The 21,844-nt window shown below is 44.4% G+C and overlaps 4 pseudogenes; all 4 read right to left on the bottom strand.

Annotated features, from left to right (window-relative positions):
- Positions 931 to 3,984, bottom strand: Gm13694 (predicted gene 13694; annotated as a pseudogene).
- Gm13696 (predicted gene 13696) lies at positions 6,741 to 9,794 on the bottom strand (annotated as a pseudogene).
- On the bottom strand, positions 12,551 to 15,604 carry Gm13695 (predicted gene 13695; annotated as a pseudogene).
- Gm13693 (predicted gene 13693) lies at positions 18,361 to 21,414 on the bottom strand (annotated as a pseudogene).

Here is a 21,844-nt window from a genome sequence, read left to right as displayed (position 1 = left end):
GCAAGCAATCTAATAGCTATGGTTTCAATGTTTGTGTTCCTCCTTATAATCATGGGAGGCAAAGGGAGGGAGGGATCAGGATGACAGAGGAGAGGGAGAGGGTAGAGGGGGTAAGATTAGGTATGGGGGAAGACAGAAGAGAAACCCAGAGGGTCAGGAATGGAAATATGCAGCTAAGGGTTGTGGGAGGTAGGAGGGACCTCTAGAAAGTCCCAGAGACCTTGGAAGTAAGAGGCTCCCAGGACTCAATGGAGATGACCTTAGTTGAAATGCCCAACAGTGGAGAGATGGAACCTAAAGAAACCACCTCCAGTAGATAGACAGGGACCCCAGTGGAGGAATGGGGTCACTAACCTACCTTCAAATTTTTGACCCAGAGTTGTTCCCATCTAAAAGAAATACAGGGACAAAAATGGAGCACAGACTGAAGAAAAGGCCATCCAGTGGCCGGCCCAACTTTGGATCATCCCATGCACAGGCACCAAACCCTTGACACTATTACGGATACCATGTTGTGCTTGAGTTTCAGTTTTATACATCATCATTCAGGAGACAAGTAAAAGCTGTTTACTACAAACAAGCAATGACTAAATGGTCGCCAAGACATTGCGAGTGGTGCTCTGCTGACACCCAGTGGAATAAACATAGACATAGACTCCCAGCGCTGCTGGAGAAGTCATTGCTGTCACCTTCTACCCAACAGAGTCACATAGACACACTTAGTGTCAATTCAGTTACTTAAAAGAAATTGAAAAACAGAATCCATTGAATTTCAAACAATACTTCACCAAAGTCCCTGCTAAGGACAATGAAAATTAGCTTACTCAAAAGCAAACAGTAGATTTTATTTTTATCAAAATTCTAAATTAAAAACTCATTTACTAAAATAAAACAGTCCTTCACTTTCCACATTCTGTCATCCATTTTTTTTTCAATGAACATTTGTTCCTTTTATTCACAAAACATAAGACTTACCCTTTTGTTGAATCCCTTTTCTTTATGATTTTACACAAAGAACCTTGAGATATATCAATTATAAAACATGTCAAAAAGGAAACATCTTCAAAATTTACAAACAGGTACTTTATACAAGAGTTCTCTATAAAATTCATCAATGTAAAAAAGACACTGAACTAAATTAAGTGTAAGACATGTTCAGTTGTCATTAGGATTATTTCTGTGTTGTTGGAGACTTTTCTCTCCTCCGGTCCTGACTTCTCTTTGACTCTCTAGACTGTTCAGGGCGTCTGCTAGGCTTTTCCCAGCGTCTCTCTGCACCGTTCTGACACCTGGCGTCGTCTCCCTTGTGACCAGAATGCCTTCTACTCCTCTCCCTTGACTTGGAACGATCTTTTCTTCTAACATTATCACTGTCCTGATTTCGGCTTCTTTGCTTCTCATTTTCAGAGAAAGAATCTCTTCTCTCTCTGCTTCTTCTTTGGTTCGCCATGCCTGTCTTCTGGCTCTCTGTGTGAGCCTTGTTCTCGGCCATTGCCAACTCTGCTGTGACTATTCTCATGGCTTCTGTCATCTATGTGCTTTGCTAGGGAATCTCTCCAGTCTGCATCTCGTGAGTTCTGAGCTCTGTGTCTTTCAGACCTTGCTCTCTCAGTCCTCCCTTCCTGGTGCCTTTGGTCCTCCCTGCCTCCTTGCCTCCGCTCAAGTGCCTGGTGGCCCCTGGCTAACTTATCAACTTCTTCGCCTCTGGCCTTCCCTTGTCTCTTCTTTCTTGTACCTTTAGCTGAGGTAGAGCTCTGAGTGCTGGAGGAGGAGGAGGAGTCGCTCGCTTCACTAGAGGACTCTGAGCTGCTTTCGCTGCTGTCAGAATCTGAGTCAGAGGAATCAGACGCCGAGGAAGACTCTGAAGATGAAGATGTCAGGGCTGTTTTCTTTTGTTCAGCTTCTGGTTTCTGGGCTACGATGACCTTGGGCGTATTTTTCAGATGTTCTCGCAGTTCATCCGTCAATCCTCCGAGACCTATGGAAGTGAAGAAGTTGATGGCAAACCGAGTATTGCGTGGGTTGTCTCTGGGTAACAGACCTTCAAAGAATGGCTGGAGAGTTTCATCCTTTAACCTCGCATTCAGTTTAGGAAGACCCATGTATTCACACAGTTCCTGGAAGAAGATCTTGACAAAAATTCGACTAGACGATGTCGTGGTCTCTTCACTCAGTTTTATACATTCGAGAACACTCCATGGAAGTGAATCTGTGTATAAAAGGTGAGCAAACACCTTAGCAACATTTCTCAATTTGTTTGTCTCTAAGCGATGGATGGTGTCGTACTGTTCCTTGAATATACTTTCAAATGATTCCATGTATTCCTTTTCCAGCATACAAAACCGCCCAGCTAACAAGCCAAAAAAATTTTCATAGGTCCTTTGTTGGGCACAGCAATCAAGTATCATGTTGCAGAGTTCTTTTGTTTGGCTCTCTGCAAACTCCATTTTCAGCAACTTGTGTGCACATTCTTCAAAATCTAAACTTGACTGAATGGCAAGATAGATTGTACGGCGAAATGAGACGAGGTTGATTTCTGTTTTGTCATGAATAGTTACTTTTTGCCCTCCTTCCTCGTCTTCTCCTTCCTCCTCCTCTTCTTCCTCCTCCTCCTCTTCCTCCTCCTCATCTTCACTACTTCCAGCTCCTTGGTCTGTGTTTGAATCACTGTCTCCTTCATCAAGGATTTCTTTTTTAATAGCCTTGTACTTCTCTTCATTCTCCATAAAATTAGGATCCATCTTGAAAACATTAAGAACATCTTCTGGATTGTAGTCATCCTCTAAGGGGAGCATATGTGTAAACTGATCGTCCTCTTCCACTAAATCAAGTCCTTCAAGAATAACAGGGTGGTCCTTGAATCCATCCTTCCGTACAGCAAACATCACTTCAATCATGTACTGAACTCTTTTGTCGATCTCAGACTCGTGTAGGATGTTTCGAAGGCGTTCAAAGATTGCATTAATTCCCCTTGGTGACACCTGGGCTAATTTGAGACCACACTCTTTGAGGAAGCCGATAGCTACTTCAACACTGTCATCTGTTGGTCTCTCCAGGAGCAAAGTGAGCATCTCCAGGCACAGAACCTCATGTGCCACATTTTGGTTAATAAGATGTGCCACAAATTTTGAAGCAGTCAGGCAAAGTTGCTTATCGTTCCTTCGATAGCCTTTCCGAAAATTAAGAATTAGTCTCTTGAGGATCAATTCTCCAATCTGTGGGAATTTTGAGTTGATTATTGCCACCAAAGCTGCATAAACGTGAGTGAAGATTGGAGACGCACTCTGGGCTTGCAGAACAGATCTGGACAGCAATCCTCTCCCTCTGACAATGTTCTCTTGAAGGAGCTCTTGGATAATAATGCTTATATTAGAGATGTTGACCTTGTTGATGAGACCATTAATGGATTTCTTCAGAGCCTCCCAGCTCATCCTCTGATATGCTAAGCTGCTTTTATCTGTGATCTGCTCCTGCATCATCCTGAGCTTCGCAGGAGGGATATACGCTCCCCCAGTGCGGGTGAGCAGCGGGTCCAGCTCATCCTTCTTCTTCTTCCATGTCGGTTCTTCCTGAGGAGAACTCTGCCTTATGCCTCGGGCTGGACTCCTGTCGGGGGATGGCGATTTCCAGGGCCGTTTCCGATGATCTGCATCTCTCTCTCTTTCTCTGCGTTTTTCTCGGTCCCTACTTCGTGATTCCATGCTGTCATCGTAAGAGTATCCTCTTCTAGATCGCTCATAGTCTGACCGGCTGTAATCAGAGTAATCTCTATCCCGGGGGAACCGCTCTTGCTCTGTGTATCTGTCTTCTGGGGAGGAGCTCCGGCAGTATGAACTGTGGGTCTCCCTTCTGTTGTGACCAGAGGACTGCTTCATGTGTGCCACACTACTTTTCATTTTCTATTGTCAGCTGCCCCAACCAGATTCTTCAGGTTCATTCAATGGTCTGAGTTCCTCGACAGTTTTTTCTGTCTCTACACGTCACAGTCGGCAGCCCAATTCCCAACAATGGTTCAGTCGCAGCTGTGAATGGAAGTCCAAGGATCTAGCAGTTACTCAGTCTCACACAGCAAGCAGGCGAAGGATCAAGTTGAGCTCAACTCCCTTCTTCCAATGTCCTTATATTGTCCCCAGCAGAAGGTGTAGCCCAGATTAAAGGTGTGTTCCACCACACCTTTAATCCCAGATGAAAGGTGTAGCCCAGATTAAAGGTGTGTTCCTTAAACTCGGAGATTTAATCTTCTGAATCCATAGCCACTATGACTCAAGATCTCCATACCAAGATCCAGATCAGAAACTTCTATCACCAAGCCTCCAGATAAGGGTCACTGGTGAGCCTTCCAATTCTGGATTGTAGTTCATTCCAAATATTCCAGTATTCCGACTGGGGAAGCGACCCAGGGAGCTCCCAGGAGAGATGTTCACCCATGACAACCCAGACCAAGGCCCAGACACGCACGCCCCGCCGCTGGCGCTAGGCCCAGCCGGCTCACACCACACCTCGCAGGCCGTCGGTGGAGACGGCGCAGCCACGTGAGAAAAGCAAGACCCACCGGGCAAGCGCCCCTCGCAAGTCCCTGCCCTCTCCACGCGACCTAGCAACCCGCCGCCCCCACTCTGGCTCCTAGTCTATCCCAAGTCTTCAGAGTTCCGTAATTACCTAAAGCTCCACCGCGCCGCCATCATACCGGAAGTCTGTCATTCATTCTTCAAACGTACGTGTCAATTAATTTATCTGTGTTTTATTTTCATGTCTATATCCTACAGCAACTACTTAATTGTTTTATTTGCTTCCCACAAGTGGGTTGAGGACTTACCTTTTTCTTTTCAGTCCTGTCGTTCTCATCAGAGGACTGCATCATGCTTTCTGTTACCATTGATAAACACATCTTGAACATCTCCATAGTGTTCAGAGACTGCTGTAGCGTGGTAAACTGTAATTCCATTTTGTATCTCTCAACAACATTCTATCTAATTAATGTATTTTTGTTGTTGACATAGTCTGTTTCCCTCTAAGCCCAGTTCTCTGGATAAGAATCTAGAATAAACTGCAATGGCAATATTTTAGGGGGAGGTGTATGTGTATGAAAAGTCTCTGGAGAAAAGAGGACGGAGGAGAAGAAGGGAACTCGGGAAAAATTGAGAGCACACTTATTGGATATTATTTTTGGCGTCAAGCAGAGCTGGTGCTCCATGCAGCAAGGCCATCTTCAGAACAGTCAGGAGTGGGATATTAAAATCCCCAACCTTATGCCCCAAATTAGTACTGAAAGTTCTACTTCCTTGCTACTAACTTCATTCCAAAGAAGTTAGAATGGTCCTATGAGCAGTATCTCAGCCTTGCATTAACAGCCCAGCGAGGCAAACAGGAGACAAGGGACACATGGCCACACATAAAATAAGGCCCTGACAAGGCTCATGTGAACTTTGTCAGTCACACTGCTACTGGGCTGGAACTACGACCCAACGATCACCAAAATAGATGCATCCAAGACCTTCTTGAGAGATTTGTTTCTTACATTTCTGTCTCTATTAGTGATTTAACAAGCTCTGAAACTATCTTTTAAAAAATTCACTCAATACTTTTCACACATCCTCTGTTCTACTAATACATACGTTCTCCTTGAAAATAACAAATCTGGAAACTTCTGAACTGCTTCAGTCTTAGATACCTGTGTACAAATTACCCTGATCATCTGTATCTCTAACAAGATTCATTGTGGCTGTGATTCTCTCTTCATTTATTCACTTTTATAGTTAAAGAGCATGTACCCTAATAGATTCCAGAAGGTAGTCCAAAAGAAAAAGAATGCAAGCAATCTAATAGCTATGGTTTCAATGTTTGTGTTCCTCCTTATAATCATGGGAGGCAAAGGGAGGGAGGGATCAGGATGACAGAGGAGAGGGAGAGGGTAGAGGGGGTAAGATTAGGTATGGGGGAAGACAGAAGAGAAACCCAGAGGGTCAGGAATGGAAATATGCAGCTAAGGGTTGTGGGAGGTAGGAGGGACCTCTAGAAAGTCCCAGAGACCTTGGAAGTAAGAGGCTCCCAGGACTCAATGGAGATGACCTTAGTTGAAATGCCCAACAGTGGAGAGATGGAACCTAAAGAAACCACCTCCAGTAGATAGACAGGGACCCCAGTGGAGGAATGGGGTCACTAACCTACCTTCAAATTTTTGACCCAGAGTTGTTCCCATCTAAAAGAAATACAGGGACAAAAATGGAGCACAGACTGAAGAAAAGGCCATCCAGTGGCCGGCCCAACTTTGGATCATCCCATGCACAGGCACCAAACCCTTGACACTATTACGGATACCATGTTGTGCTTGAGTTTCAGTTTTATACATCATCATTCAGGAGACAAGTAAAAGCTGTTTACTACAAACAAGCAATGACTAAATGGTCGCCAAGACATTGCGAGTGGTGCTCTGCTGACACCCAGTGGAATAAACATAGACATAGACTCCCAGCGCTGCTGGAGAAGTCATTGCTGTCACCTTCTACCCAACAGAGTCACATAGACACACTTAGTGTCAATTCAGTTACTTAAAAGAAATTGAAAAACAGAATCCATTGAATTTCAAACAATACTTCACCAAAGTCCCTGCTAAGGACAATGAAAATTAGCTTACTCAAAAGCAAACAGTAGATTTTATTTTTATCAAAATTCTAAATTAAAAACTCATTTACTAAAATAAAACAGTCCTTCACTTTCCACATTCTGTCATCCATTTTTTTTTCAATGAACATTTGTTCCTTTTATTCACAAAACATAAGACTTACCCTTTTGTTGAATCCCTTTTCTTTATGATTTTACACAAAGAACCTTGAGATATATCAATTATAAAACATGTCAAAAAGAAAACATCTTCAAAATTTACAAACAGGTACTTTATACAAGAGTTCTCTATAAAATTCATCAATGTAAAAAAGACACTGAACTAAATTAAGTGTAAGACATGTTCAGTTGTCATTAGGATTATTTCTGTGTTGTTGGAGACTTTTCTCTCCTCCGGTCCTGACTTCTCTTTGACTCTCTAGACTGTTCAGGGCGTCTGCTAGGCTTTTCCCAGCGTCTCTCTGCACCGTTCTGACACCTGGCGTCGTCTCCCTTGTGACCAGAATGCCTTCTACTCCTCTCCCTTGACTTGGAACGATCTTTTCTTCTAACATTATCACTGTCCTGATTTCGGCTTCTTTGCTTCTCATTTTCAGAGAAAGAATCTCTTCTCTCTCTGCTTCTTCTTTGGTTCGCCATGCCTGTCTTCTGGCTCTCTGTGTGAGCCTTGTTCTCGGCCATTGCCAACTCTGCTGTGACTATTCTCATGGCTTCTGTCATCTATGTGCTTTGCTAGGGAATCTCTCCAGTCTGCATCTCGTGAGTTCTGAGCTCTGTGTCTTTCAGACCTTGCTCTCTCAGTCCTCCCTTCCTGGTGCCTTTGGTCCTCCCTGCCTCCTTGCCTCCGCTCAAGTGCCTGGTGGCCCCTGGCTAACTTATCAACTTCTTCGCCTCTGGCCTTCCCTTGTCTCTTCTTTCTTGTACCTTTAGCTGAGGTAGAGCTCTGAGTGCTGGAGGAGGAGGAGGAGTCGCTCGCTTCACTAGAGGACTCTGAGCTGCTTTCGCTGCTGTCAGAATCTGAGTCAGAGGAATCAGACGCCGAGGAAGACTCTGAAGATGAAGATGTCAGGGCTGTTTTCTTTTGTTCAGCTTCTGGTTTCTGGGCTACGATGACCTTGGGCGTATTTTTCAGATGTTCTCGCAGTTCATCCGTCAATCCTCCGAGACCTATGGAAGTGAAGAAGTTGATGGCAAACCGAGTATTGCGTGGGTTGTCTCTGGGTAACAGACCTTCAAAGAATGGCTGGAGAGTTTCATCCTTTAACCTCGCATTCAGTTTAGGAAGACCCATGTATTCACACAGTTCCTGGAAGAAGATCTTGACAAAAATTCGACTAGACGATGTCGTGGTCTCTTCACTCAGTTTTATACATTCGAGAACACTCCATGGAAGTGAATCTGTGTATAAAAGGTGAGCAAACACCTTAGCAACATTTCTCAATTTGTTTGTCTCTAAGCGATGGATGGTGTCGTACTGTTCCTTGAATATACTTTCAAATGATTCCATGTATTCCTTTTCCAGCATACAAAACCGCCCAGCTAACAAGCCAAAAAAATTTTCATAGGTCCTTTGTTGGGCACAGCAATCAAGTATCATGTTGCAGAGTTCTTTTGTTTGGCTCTCTGCAAACTCCATTTTCAGCAACTTGTGTGCACATTCTTCAAAATCTAAACTTGACTGAATGGCAAGATAGATTGTACGGCGAAATGAGACGAGGTTGATTTCTGTTTTGTCATGAATAGTTACTTTTTGCCCTCCTTCCTCGTCTTCTCCTTCCTCCTCCTCTTCTTCCTCCTCCTCCTCTTCCTCCTCCTCATCTTCACTACTTCCAGCTCCTTGGTCTGTGTTTGAATCACTGTCTCCTTCATCAAGGATTTCTTTTTTAATAGCCTTGTACTTCTCTTCATTCTCCATAAAATTAGGATCCATCTTGAAAACATTAAGAACATCTTCTGGATTGTAGTCATCCTCTAAGGGGAGCATATGTGTAAACTGATCGTCCTCTTCCACTAAATCAAGTCCTTCAAGAATAACAGGGTGGTCCTTGAATCCATCCTTCCGTACAGCAAACATCACTTCAATCATGTACTGAACTCTTTTGTCGATCTCAGACTCGTGTAGGATGTTTCGAAGGCGTTCAAAGATTGCATTAATTCCCCTTGGTGACACCTGGGCTAATTTGAGACCACACTCTTTGAGGAAGCCGATAGCTACTTCAACACTGTCATCTGTTGGTCTCTCCAGGAGCAAAGTGAGCATCTCCAGGCACAGAACCTCATGTGCCACATTTTGGTTAATAAGATGTGCCACAAATTTTGAAGCAGTCAGGCAAAGTTGCTTATCGTTCCTTCGATAGCCTTTCCGAAAATTAAGAATTAGTCTCTTGAGGATCAATTCTCCAATCTGTGGGAATTTTGAGTTGATTATTGCCACCAAAGCTGCATAAACGTGAGTGAAGATTGGAGACGCACTCTGGGCTTGCAGAACAGATCTGGACAGCAATCCTCTCCCTCTGACAATGTTCTCTTGAAGGAGCTCTTGGATAATAATGCTTATATTAGAGATGTTGACCTTGTTGATGAGACCATTAATGGATTTCTTCAGAGCCTCCCAGCTCATCCTCTGATATGCTAAGCTGCTTTTATCTGTGATCTGCTCCTGCATCATCCTGAGCTTCGCAGGAGGGATATACGCTCCCCCAGTGCGGGTGAGCAGCGGGTCCAGCTCATCCTTCTTCTTCTTCCATGTCGGTTCTTCCTGAGGAGAACTCTGCCTTATGCCTCGGGCTGGACTCCTGTCGGGGGATGGCGATTTCCAGGGCCGTTTCCGATGATCTGCATCTCTCTCTCTTTCTCTGCGTTTTTCTCGGTCCCTACTTCGTGATTCCATGCTGTCATCGTAAGAGTATCCTCTTCTAGATCGCTCATAGTCTGACCGGCTGTAATCAGAGTAATCTCTATCCCGGGGGAACCGCTCTTGCTCTGTGTATCTGTCTTCTGGGGAGGAGCTCCGGCAGTATGAACTGTGGGTCTCCCTTCTGTTGTGACCAGAGGACTGCTTCATGTGTGCCACACTACTTTTCATTTTCTATTGTCAGCTGCCCCAACCAGATTCTTCAGGTTCATTCAATGGTCTGAGTTCCTCGACAGTTTTTTCTGTCTCTACACGTCACAGTCGGCAGCCCAATTCCCAACAATGGTTCAGTCGCAGCTGTGAATGGAAGTCCAAGGATCTAGCAGTTACTCAGTCTCACACAGCAAGCAGGCGAAGGATCAAGTTGAGCTCAACTCCCTTCTTCCAATGTCCTTATATTGTCCCCAGCAGAAGGTGTAGCCCAGATTAAAGGTGTGTTCCACCACACCTTTAATCCCAGATGAAAGGTGTAGCCCAGATTAAAGGTGTGTTCCTTAAACTCGGAGATTTAATCTTCTGAATCCATAGCCACTATGACTCAAGATCTCCATACCAAGATCCAGATCAGAAACTTCTATCACCAAGCCTCCAGATAAGGGTCACTGGTGAGCCTTCCAATTCTGGATTGTAGTTCATTCCAAATATTCCAGTATTCCGACTGGGGAAGCGACCCAGGGAGCTCCCAGGAGAGATGTTCACCCATGACAACCCAGACCAAGGCCCAGACACGCACGCCCCGCCGCTGGCGCTAGGCCCAGCCGGCTCACACCACACCTCGCAGGCCGTCGGTGGAGACGGCGCAGCCACGTGAGAAAAGCAAGACCCACCGGGCAAGCGCCCCTCGCAAGTCCCTGCCCTCTCCACGCGACCTAGCAACCCGCCGCCCCCACTCTGGCTCCTAGTCTATCCCAAGTCTTCAGAGTTCCGTAATTACCTAAAGCTCCACCGCGCCGCCATCATACCGGAAGTCTGTCATTCATTCTTCAAACGTACGTGTCAATTAATTTATCTGTGTTTTATTTTCATGTCTATATCCTACAGCAACTACTTAATTGTTTTATTTGCTTCCCACAAGTGGGTTGAGGACTTACCTTTTTCTTTTCAGTCCTGTCGTTCTCATCAGAGGACTGCATCATGCTTTCTGTTACCATTGATAAACACATCTTGAACATCTCCATAGTGTTCAGAGACTGCTGTAGCGTGGTAAACTGTAATTCCATTTTGTATCTCTCAACAACATTCTATCTAATTAATGTATTTTTGTTGTTGACATAGTCTGTTTCCCTCTAAGCCCAGTTCTCTGGATAAGAATCTAGAATAAACTGCAATGGCAATATTTTAGGGGGAGGTGTATGTGTATGAAAAGTCTCTGGAGAAAAGAGGACGGAGGAGAAGAAGGGAACTCGGGAAAAATTGAGAGCACACTTATTGGATATTATTTTTGGCGTCAAGCAGAGCTGGTGCTCCATGCAGCAAGGCCATCTTCAGAACAGTCAGGAGTGGGATATTAAAATCCCCAACCTTATGCCCCAAATTAGTACTGAAAGTTCTACTTCCTTGCTACTAACTTCATTCCAAAGAAGTTAGAATGGTCCTATGAGCAGTATCTCAGCCTTGCATTAACAGCCCAGCGAGGCAAACAGGAGACAAGGGACACATGGCCACACATAAAATAAGGCCCTGACAAGGCTCATGTGAACTTTGTCAGTCACACTGCTACTGGGCTGGAACTACGACCCAACGATCACCAAAATAGATGCATCCAAGACCTTCTTGAGAGATTTGTTTCTTACATTTCTGTCTCTATTAGTGATTTAACAAGCTCTGAAACTATCTTTTAAAAAATTCACTCAATACTTTTCACACATCCTCTGTTCTACTAATACATACGTTCTCCTTGAAAATAACAAATCTGGAAACTTCTGAACTGCTTCAGTCTTAGATACCTGTGTACAAATTACCCTGATCATCTGTATCTCTAACAAGATTCATTGTGGCTGTGATTCTCTCTTCATTTATTCACTTTTATAGTTAAAGAGCATGTACCCTAATAGATTCCAGAAGGTAGTCCAAAAGAAAAAGAATGCAAGCAATCTAATAGCTATGGTTTCAATGTTTGTGTTCCTCCTTATAATCATGGGAGGCAAAGGGAGGGAGGGATCAGGATGACAGAGGAGAGGGAGAGGGTAGAGGGGGTAAGATTAGGTATGGGGGAAGACAGAAGAGAAACCCAGAGGGTCAGGAATGGAAATATGCAGCTAAGGGTTGTGGGAGGTAGGAGGGACCTCTAGAAAGTCCCAGAGACCTTGGAAGTAAGAGGCTCCCAGGACTCAATGGAGATGACCTTAGTTGAAATGCCCAACAGTGGAGAGATGGAACCTAAAGAAACCACCTCCAGTAGATAGACAGGGACCCCAGTGGAGGAATGGGGTCACTAACCTACCTTCAAATTTTTGACCCAGAGTTGTTCCCATCTAAAAGAAATACAGGGACAAAAATGGAGCACAGACTGAAGAAAAGGCCATCCAGTGGCCGGCCCAACTTTGGATCATCCCATGCACAGGCACCAAACCCTTGACACTATTACGGATACCATGTTGTGCTTGAGTTTCAGTTTTATACATCATCATTCAGGAGACAAGTAAAAGCTGTTTACTACAAACAAGCAATGACTAAATGGTCGCCAAGACATTGCGAGTGGTGCTCTGCTGACACCCAGTGGAATAAACATAGACATAGACTCCCAGCGCTGCTGGAGAAGTCATTGCTGTCACCTTCTACCCAACAGAGTCACATAGACACACTTAGTGTCAATTCAGTTACTTAAAAGAAATTGAAAAACAGAATCCATTGAATTTCAAACAATACTTCACCAAAGTCCCTGCTAAGGACAATGAAAATTAGCTTACTCAAAAGCAAACAGTAGATTTTATTTTTATCAAAATTCTAAATTAAAAACTCATTTACTAAAATAAAACAGTCCTTCACTTTCCACATTCTGTCATCCATTTTTTTTTCAATGAACATTTGTTCCTTTTATTCACAAAACATAAGACTTACCCTTTTGTTGAATCCCTTTTCTTTATGATTTTACACAAAGAACCTTGAGATATATCAATTATAAAACATGTCAAAAAGAAAACATCTTCAAAATTTACAAACAGGTACTTTATACAAGAGTTCTCTATAAAATTCATCAATGTAAAAAAGACACTGAACTAAATTAAGTGTAAGACATGTTCAGTTGTCATTAGGATTATTTCTGTGTTGTTGGAGACTTTTCTCTCCTCCGGTCCTGACTTCTCTTTGACTCTCTAGACTGTTCAGGGCGTCTGCTAGGCTTTTCCCAGCGTCTCTCTGCACCGTTCTGACACCTGGCGTCGTCTCCCTTGTGACCAGAATGCCTTCTACTCCTCTCCCTTGACTTGGAACGATCTTTTCTTCTAACATTATCACTGTCCTGATTTCGGCTTCTTTGCTTCTCATTTTCAGAGAAAGAATCTCTTCTCTCTCTGCTTCTTCTTTGGTTCGCCATGCCTGTCTTCTGGCTCTCTGTGTGAGCCTTGTTCTCGGCCATTGCCAACTCTGCTGTGACTATTCTCATGGCTTCTGTCATCTATGTGCTTTGCTAGGGAATCTCTCCAGTCTGCATCTCGTGAGTTCTGAGCTCTGTGTCTTTCAGACCTTGCTCTCTCAGTCCTCCCTTCCTGGTGCCTTTGGTCCTCCCTGCCTCCTTGCCTCCGCTCAAGTGCCTGGTGGCCCCTGGCTAACTTATCAACTTCTTCGCCTCTGGCCTTCCCTTGTCTCTTCTTTCTTGTACCTTTAGCTGAGGTAGAGCTCTGAGTGCTGGAGGAGGAGGAGGAGTCGCTCGCTTCACTAGAGGACTCTGAGCTGCTTTCGCTGCTGTCAGAATCTGAGTCAGAGGAATCAGACGCCGAGGAAGACTCTGAAGATGAAGATGTCAGGGCTGTTTTCTTTTGTTCAGCTTCTGGTTTCTGGGCTACGATGACCTTGGGCGTATTTTTCAGATGTTCTCGCAGTTCATCCGTCAATCCTCCGAGACCTATGGAAGTGAAGAAGTTGATGGCAAACCGAGTATTGCGTGGGTTGTCTCTGGGTAACAGACCTTCAAAGAATGGCTGGAGAGTTTCATCCTTTAACCTCGCATTCAGTTTAGGAAGACCCATGTATTCACACAGTTCCTGGAAGAAGATCTTGACAAAAATTCGACTAGACGATGTCGTGGTCTCTTCACTCAGTTTTATACATTCGAGAACACTCCATGGAAGTGAATCTGTGTATAAAAGGTGAGCAAACACCTTAGCAACATTTCTCAATTTGTTTGTCTCTAAGCGATGGATGGTGTCGTACTGTTCCTTGAATATACTTTCAAATGATTCCATGTATTCCTTTTCCAGCATACAAAACCGCCCAGCTAACAAGCCAAAAAAATTTTCATAGGTCCTTTGTTGGGCACAGCAATCAAGTATCATGTTGCAGAGTTCTTTTGTTTGGCTCTCTGCAAACTCCATTTTCAGCAACTTGTGTGCACATTCTTCAAAATCTAAACTTGACTGAATGGCAAGATAGATTGTACGGCGAAATGAGACGAGGTTGATTTCTGTTTTGTCATGAATAGTTACTTTTTGCCCTCCTTCCTCGTCTTCTCCTTCCTCCTCCTCTTCTTCCTCCTCCTCCTCTACCTCCTCCTCATCTTCACTACTTCCAGCTCCTTGGTCTGTGTTTGAATCACTGTCTCCTTCATCAAGGATTTCTTTTTTAATAGCCTTGTACTTCTCTTCATTCTCCATAAAATTAGGATCCATCTTGAAAACATTAAGAACATCTTCTGGATTGTAGTCATCCTCTAAGGGGAGCATATGTGTAAACTGATCGTCCTCTTCCACTAAATCAAGTCCTTCAAGAATAACAGGGTGGTCCTTGAATCCATCCTTCCGTACAGCAAACATCACTTCAATCATGTACTGAACTCTTTTGTCGATCTCAGACTCGTGTAGGATGTTTCGAAGGCGTTCAAAGATTGCATTAATTCCCCTTGGTGACACCTGGGCTAATTTGAGACCACACTCTTTGAGGAAGCCGATAGCTACTTCAACACTGTCATCTGTTGGTCTCTCCAGGAGCAAAGTGAGCATCTCCAGGCACAGAACCTCATGTGCCACATTTTGGTTAATAAGATGTGCCACAAATTTTGAAGCAGTCAGGCAAAGTTGCTTATCGTTCCTTCGATAGCCTTTCCGAAAATTAAGAATTAGTCTCTTGAGGATCAATTCTCCAATCTGTGGGAATTTTGAGTTGATTATTGCCACCAAAGCTGCATAAACGTGAGTGAAGATTGGAGACGCACTCTGGGCTTGCAGAACAGATCTGGACAGCAATCCTCTCCCTCTGACAATGTTCTCTTGAAGGAGCTCTTGGATAATAATGCTTATATTAGAGATGTTGACCTTGTTGATGAGACCATTAATGGATTTCTTCAGAGCCTCCCAGCTCATCCTCTGATATGCTAAGCTGCTTTTATCTGTGATCTGCTCCTGCATCATCCTGAGCTTCGCAGGAGGGATATACGCTCCCCCAGTGCGGGTGAGCAGCGGGTCCAGCTCATCCTTCTTCTTCTTCCATGTCGGTTCTTCCTGAGGAGAACTCTGCCTTATGCCTCGGGCTGGACTCCTGTCGGGGGATGGCGATTTCCAGGGCCGTTTCCGATGATCTGCATCTCTCTCTCTTTCTCTGCGTTTTTCTCGGTCCCTACTTCGTGATTCCATGCTGTCATCGTAAGAGTATCCTCTTCTAGATCGCTCATAGTCTGACCGGCTGTAATCAGAGTAATCTCTATCCCGGGGGAACCGCTCTTGCTCTGTGTATCTGTCTTCTGGGGAGGAGCTCCGGCAGTATGAACTGTGGGTCTCCCTTCTGTTGTGACCAGAGGACTGCTTCATGTGTGCCACACTACTTTTCATTTTCTATTGTCAGCTGCCCCAACCAGATTCTTCAGGTTCATTCAATGGTCTGAGTTCCTCGACAGTTTTTTCTGTCTCTACACGTCACAGTCGGCAGCCCAATTCCCAACAATGGTTCAGTCGCAGCTGTGAATGGAAGTCCAAGGATCTAGCAGTTACTCAGTCTCACACAGCAAGCAGGCGAAGGATCAAGTTGAGCTCAACTCCCTTCTTCCAATGTCCTTATATTGTCCCCAGCAGAAGGTGTAGCCCAGATTAAAGGTGTGTTCCACCACACCTTTAATCCCAGATGAAAGGTGTAGCCCAGATTAAAGGTGTGTTCCTTAAACTCGGAGATTTAATCTTCTGAATCCATAGCCACTATGACTCAAGATCTCCATACCAAGATCCAGATCAGAAACTTCTATCACCAAGCCTCCAGATAAGGGTCACTGGTGAGCCTTCCAATTCTGGATTGTAGTTCATTCCAAATATTCCAGTATTCCGACTGGGGAAGCGACCCAGGGAGCTCCCAGGAGAGATGTTCACCCATGACAACCCAGACCAAGGCCCAGACACGCACGCCCCGCCGCTGGCGCTAGGCCCAGCCGGCTCACACCACACCTCGCAGGCCGTCGGTGGAGACGGCGCAGCCACGTGAGAAAAGCAAGACCCACCGGGCAAGCGCCCCTCGCAAGTCCCTGCCCTCTCCACGCGACCTAGCAACCCGCCGCCCCCACTCTGGCTCCTAGTCTATCCCAAGTCTTCAGAGTTCCGTAATTACCTAAAGCTCCACCGCGCCGCCATCATACCGGAAGTCTGTCATTCATTCTTCAAACGTACGTGTCAATTAATTTATCTGTGTTTTATTTTCATGTCTATATCCTACAGCAACTACTTAATTGTTTTATTTGCTTCCCACAAGTGGGTTGAGGACTTACCTTTTTCTTTTCAGTCCTGTCGTTCTCATCAGAGGACTGCATCATGCTTTCTGTTACCATTGATAAACACATCTTGAACATCTCCATAGTGTTCAGAGACTGCTGTAGCGTGGTAAACTGTAATTCCATTTTGTATCTCTCAACAACATTCTATCTAATTAATGTATTTTTGTTGTTGACATAGTCTGTTTCCCTCTAAGCCCAGTTCTCTGGATAAGAATCTAGAATAAACTGCAATGGCAATATTTTAGGGGGAGGTGTATGTGTATGAAAAGTCTCTGGAGAAAAGAGGACGGAGGAGAAGAAGGGAACTCGGGAAAAATTGAGAGCACACTTATTGGATATTATTTTTGGCGTCAAGCAGAGCTGGTGCTCCATGCAGCAAGGCCATCTTCAGAACAGTCAGGAGTGGGATATTAAAATCCCCAACCTTATGCCCCAAATTAGTACTGAAAGTTCTACTTCCTTGCTACTAACTTCATTCCAAAGAAGTTAGAATGGTCCTATGAGCAGTATCTCAGCCTTGCATTAACAGCCCAGCGAGGCAAACAGGAGACAAGGGACACATGGCCACACATAAAATAAGGCCCTGACAAGGCTCATGTGAACTTTGTCAGTCACACTGCTACTGGGCTGGAACTACGACCCAACGATCACCAAAATAGATGCATCCAAGACCTTCTTGAGAGATTTGTTTCTTACATTTCTGTCTCTATTAGTGATTTAACAAGCTCTGAAACTATCTTTTAAAAAATTCACTCAATACTTTTCACACATCCTCTGTTCTACTAATACATACGTTCTCCTTGAAAATAACAAATCTGGAAACTTCTGAACTGCTTCAGTCTTAGATACCTGTGTACAAATTACCCTGATCATCTGTATCTCTAACAAGATTCATTGTGGCTGTGATTCTCTCTTCATTTATTCACTTTTATAGTTAAAGAGCATGTACCCTAATAGATTCCAGAAGGTAGTCCAAAAGAAAAAGAATGCAAGCAATCTAATAGCTATGGTTTCAATGTTTGTGTTCCTCCTTATAATCATGGGAGGCAAAGGGAGGGAGGGATCAGGATGACAGAGGAGAGGGAGAGGGTAGAGGGGGTAAGATTAGGTATGGGGGAAGACAGAAGAGAAACCCAGAGGGTCAGGAATGGAAATATGCAGCTAAGGGTTGTGGGAGGTAGGAGGGACCTCTAGAAAGTCCCAGAGACCTTGGAAGTAAGAGGCTCCCAGGACTCAATGGAGATGACCTTAGTTGAAATGCCCAACAGTGGAGAGATGGAACCTAAAGAAACCACCTCCAGTAGATAGACAGGGACCCCAGTGGAGGAATGGGGTCACTAACCTACCTTCAAATTTTTGACCCAGAGTTGTTCCCATCTAAAAGAAATACAGGGACAAAAATGGAGCACAGACTGAAGAAAAGGCCATCCAGTGGCCGGCCCAACTTTGGATCATCCCATGCACAGGCACCAAACCCTTGACACTATTACGGATACCATGTTGTGCTTGAGTTTCAGTTTTATACATCATCATTCAGGAGACAAGTAAAAGCTGTTTACTACAAACAAGCAATGACTAAATGGTCGCCAAGACATTGCGAGTGGTGCTCTGCTGACACCCAGTGGAATAAACATAGACATAGACTCCCAGCGCTGCTGGAGAAGTCATTGCTGTCACCTTCTACCCAACAGAGTCACATAGACACACTTAGTGTCAATTCAGTTACTTAAAAGAAATTGAAAAACAGAATCCATTGAATTTCAAACAATACTTCACCAAAGTCCCTGCTAAGGACAATGAAAATTAGCTTACTCAAAAGCAAACAGTAGATTTTATTTTTATCAAAATTCTAAATTAAAAACTCATTTACTAAAATAAAACAGTCCTTCACTTTCCACATTCTGTCATCCATTTTTTTTTCAATGAACATTTGTTCCTTTTATTCACAAAACATAAGACTTACCCTTTTGTTGAATCCCTTTTCTTTATGATTTTACACAAAGAACCTTGAGATATATCAATTATAAAACATGTCAAAAAGAAAACATCTTCAAAATTTACAAACAGGTACTTTATACAAGAGTTCTCTATAAAATTCATCAATGTAAAAAAGACACTGAACTAAATTAAGTGTAAGACATGTTCAGTTGTCATTAGGATTATTTCTGTGTTGTTGGAGACTTTTCTCTCCTCCGGTCCTGACTTCTCTTTGACTCTCTAGACTGTTCAGGGCGTCTGCTAGGCTTTTCCCAGCGTCTCTCTGCACCGTTCTGACACCTGGCGTCGTCTCCCTTGTGACCAGAATGCCTTCTACTCCTCTCCCTTGACTTGGAACGATCTTTTCTTCTAACATTATCACTGTCCTGATTTCGGCTTCTTTGCTTCTCATTTTCAGAGAAAGAATCTCTTCTCTCTCTGCTTCTTCTTTGGTTCGCCATGCCTGTCTTCTGGCTCTCTGTGTGAGCCTTGTTCTCGGCCATTGCCAACTCTGCTGTGACTATTCTCATGGCTTCTGTCATCTATGTGCTTTGCTAGGGAATCTCTCCAGTCTGCATCTCGTGAGTTCTGAGCTCTGTGTCTTTCAGACCTTGCTCTCTCAGTCCTCCCTTCCTGGTGCCTTTGGTCCTCCCTGCCTCCTTGCCTCCGCTCAAGTGCCTGGTGGCCCCTGGCTAACTTATCAACTTCTTCGCCTCTGGCCTTCCCTTGTCTCTTCTTTCTTGTACCTTTAGCTGAGGTAGAGCTCTGAGTGCTGGAGGAGGAGGAGGAGTCGCTCGCTTCACTAGAGGACTCTGAGCTGCTTTCGCTGCTGTCAGAATCTGAGTCAGAGGAATCAGACGCCGAGGAAGACTCTGAAGATGAAGATGTCAGGGCTGTTTTCTTTTGTTCAGCTTCTGGTTTCTGGGCTACGATGACCTTGGGCGTATTTTTCAGATGTTCTCGCAGTTCATCCGTCAATCCTCCGAGACCTATGGAAGTGAAGAAGTTGATGGCAAACCGAGTATTGCGTGGGTTGTCTCTGGGTAACAGACCTTCAAAGAATGGCTGGAGAGTTTCATCCTTTAACCTCGCATTCAGTTTAGGAAGACCCATGTATTCACACAGTTCCTGGAAGAAGATCTTGACAAAAATTCGACTAGACGATGTCGTGGTCTCTTCACTCAGTTTTATACATTCGAGAACACTCCATGGAAGTGAATCTGTGTATAAAAGGTGAGCAAACACCTTAGCAACATTTCTCAATTTGTTTGTCTCTAAGCGATGGATGGTGTCGTACTGTTCCTTGAATATACTTTCAAATGATTCCATGTATTCCTTTTCCAGCATACAAAACCGCCCAGCTAACAAGCCAAAAAAATTTTCATAGGTCCTTTGTTGGGCACAGCAATCAAGTATCATGTTGCAGAGTTCTTTTGTTTGGCTCTCTGCAAACTCCATTTTCAGCAACTTGTGTGCACATTCTTCAAAATCTAAACTTGACTGAATGGCAAGATAGATTGTACGGCGAAATGAGACGAGGTTGATTTCTGTTTTGTCATGAATAGTTACTTTTTGCCCTCCTTCCTCGTCTTCTCCTTCCTCCTCCTCTTCTTCCTCCTCCTCCTCTTCCTCCTCCTCATCTTCACTACTTCCAGCTCCTTGGTCTGTGTTTGAATCACTGTCTCCTTCATCAAGGATTTCTTTTTTAATAGCCTTGTACTTCTCTTCATTCTCCATAAAATTAGGATCCATCTTGAAAACATTAAGAACATCTTCTGGATTGTAGTCATCCTCTAAGGGGAGCATATGTGTAAACTGATCGTCCTCTTCCACTAAATCAAGTCCTTCAAGAATAACAGGGTGGTCCTTGAATCCATCCTTCCGTACAGCAAACATCACTTCAATCATGTACTGAACTCTTTTGTCGATCTCAGACTCGTGTAGGATGTTTCGAAGGCGTTCAAAGATTGCATTAATTCCCCTTGGTGACACCTGGGCTAATTTGAGACCACACTCTTTGAGGAAGCCGATAGCTACTTCAACACTGTCATCTGTTGGTCTCTCCAGGAGCAAAGTGAGCATCTCCAGGCACAGAACCTCATGTGCCACATTTTGGTTAATAAGATGTGCCACAAATTTTGAAGCAGTCAGGCAAAGTTGCTTATCGTTCCTTCGATAGCCTTTCCGAAAATTAAGAATTAGTCTCTTGAGGATCAATTCTCCAATCTGTGGGAATTTTGAGTTGATTATTGCCACCAAAGCTGCATAAACGTGAGTGAAGATTGGAGACGCACTCTGGGCTTGCAGAACAGATCTGGACAGCAATCCTCTCCCTCTGACAATGTTCTCTTGAAGGAGCTCTTGGATAATAATGCTTATATTAGAGATGTTGACCTTGTTGATGAGACCATTAATGGATTTCTTCAGAGCCTCCCAGCTCATCCTCTGATATGCTAAGCTGCTTTTATCTGTGATCTGCTCCTGCATCATCCTGAGCTTCGCAGGAGGGATATACGCTCCCCCAGTGCGGGTGAGCAGCGGGTCCAGCTCATCCTTCTTCTTCTTCCATGTCGGTTCTTCCTGAGGAGAACTCTGCCTTATGCCTCGGGCTGGACTCCTGTCGGGGGATGGCGATTTCCAGGGCCGTTTCCGATGATCTGCATCTCTCTCTCTTTCTCTGCGTTTTTCTCGGTCCCTACTTCGTGATTCCATGCTGTCATCGTAAGAGTATCCTCTTCTAGATCGCTCATAGTCTGACCGGCTGTAATCAGAGTAATCTCTATCCCGGGGGAACCGCTCTTGCTCTGTGTATCTGTCTTCTGGGGAGGAGCTCCGGCAGTATGAACTGTGGGTCTCCCTTCTGTTGTGACCAGAGGACTGCTTCATGTGTGCCACACTACTTTTCATTTTCTATTGTCAGCTGCCCCAACCAGATTCTTCAGGTTCATTCAATGGTCTGAGTTCCTCGACAGTTTTTTCTGTCTCTACACGTCACAGTCGGCAGCCCAATTCCCAACAATGGTTCAGTCGCAGCTGTGAATGGAAGTCCAAGGATCTAGCAGTTACTCAGTCTCACACAGCAAGCAGGCGAAGGATCAAGTTGAGCTCAACTCCCTTCTTCCAATGTCCTTATATTGTCCCCAGCAGAAGGTGTAGCCCAGATTAAAGGTGTGTTCCACCACACCTTTAATCCCAGATGAAAGGTGTAGCCCAGATTAAAGGTGTGTTCCTTAAACTCGGAGATTTAATCTTCTGAATCCATAGCCACTATGACTCAAGATCTCCATACCAAGATCCAGATCAGAAACTTCTATCACCAAGCCTCCAGATAAGGGTCACTGGTGAGCCTTCCAATTCTGGATTGTAGTTCATTCCAAATATTCCAGTATTCCGACTGGGGAAGCGACCCAGGGAGCTCCCAGGAG

This window comes from Mus musculus, chromosome 2 (assembly GCF_000001635.26).
Source record: "Mus musculus strain C57BL/6J chromosome 2, GRCm38.p6 C57BL/6J".
Taxonomy (NCBI): domain Eukaryota; kingdom Metazoa; phylum Chordata; class Mammalia; order Rodentia; family Muridae; genus Mus; species Mus musculus.
Note: the sequence above shows the minus strand (reverse complement) of the source record. Positions and strands in the feature narration are given on the sequence as shown.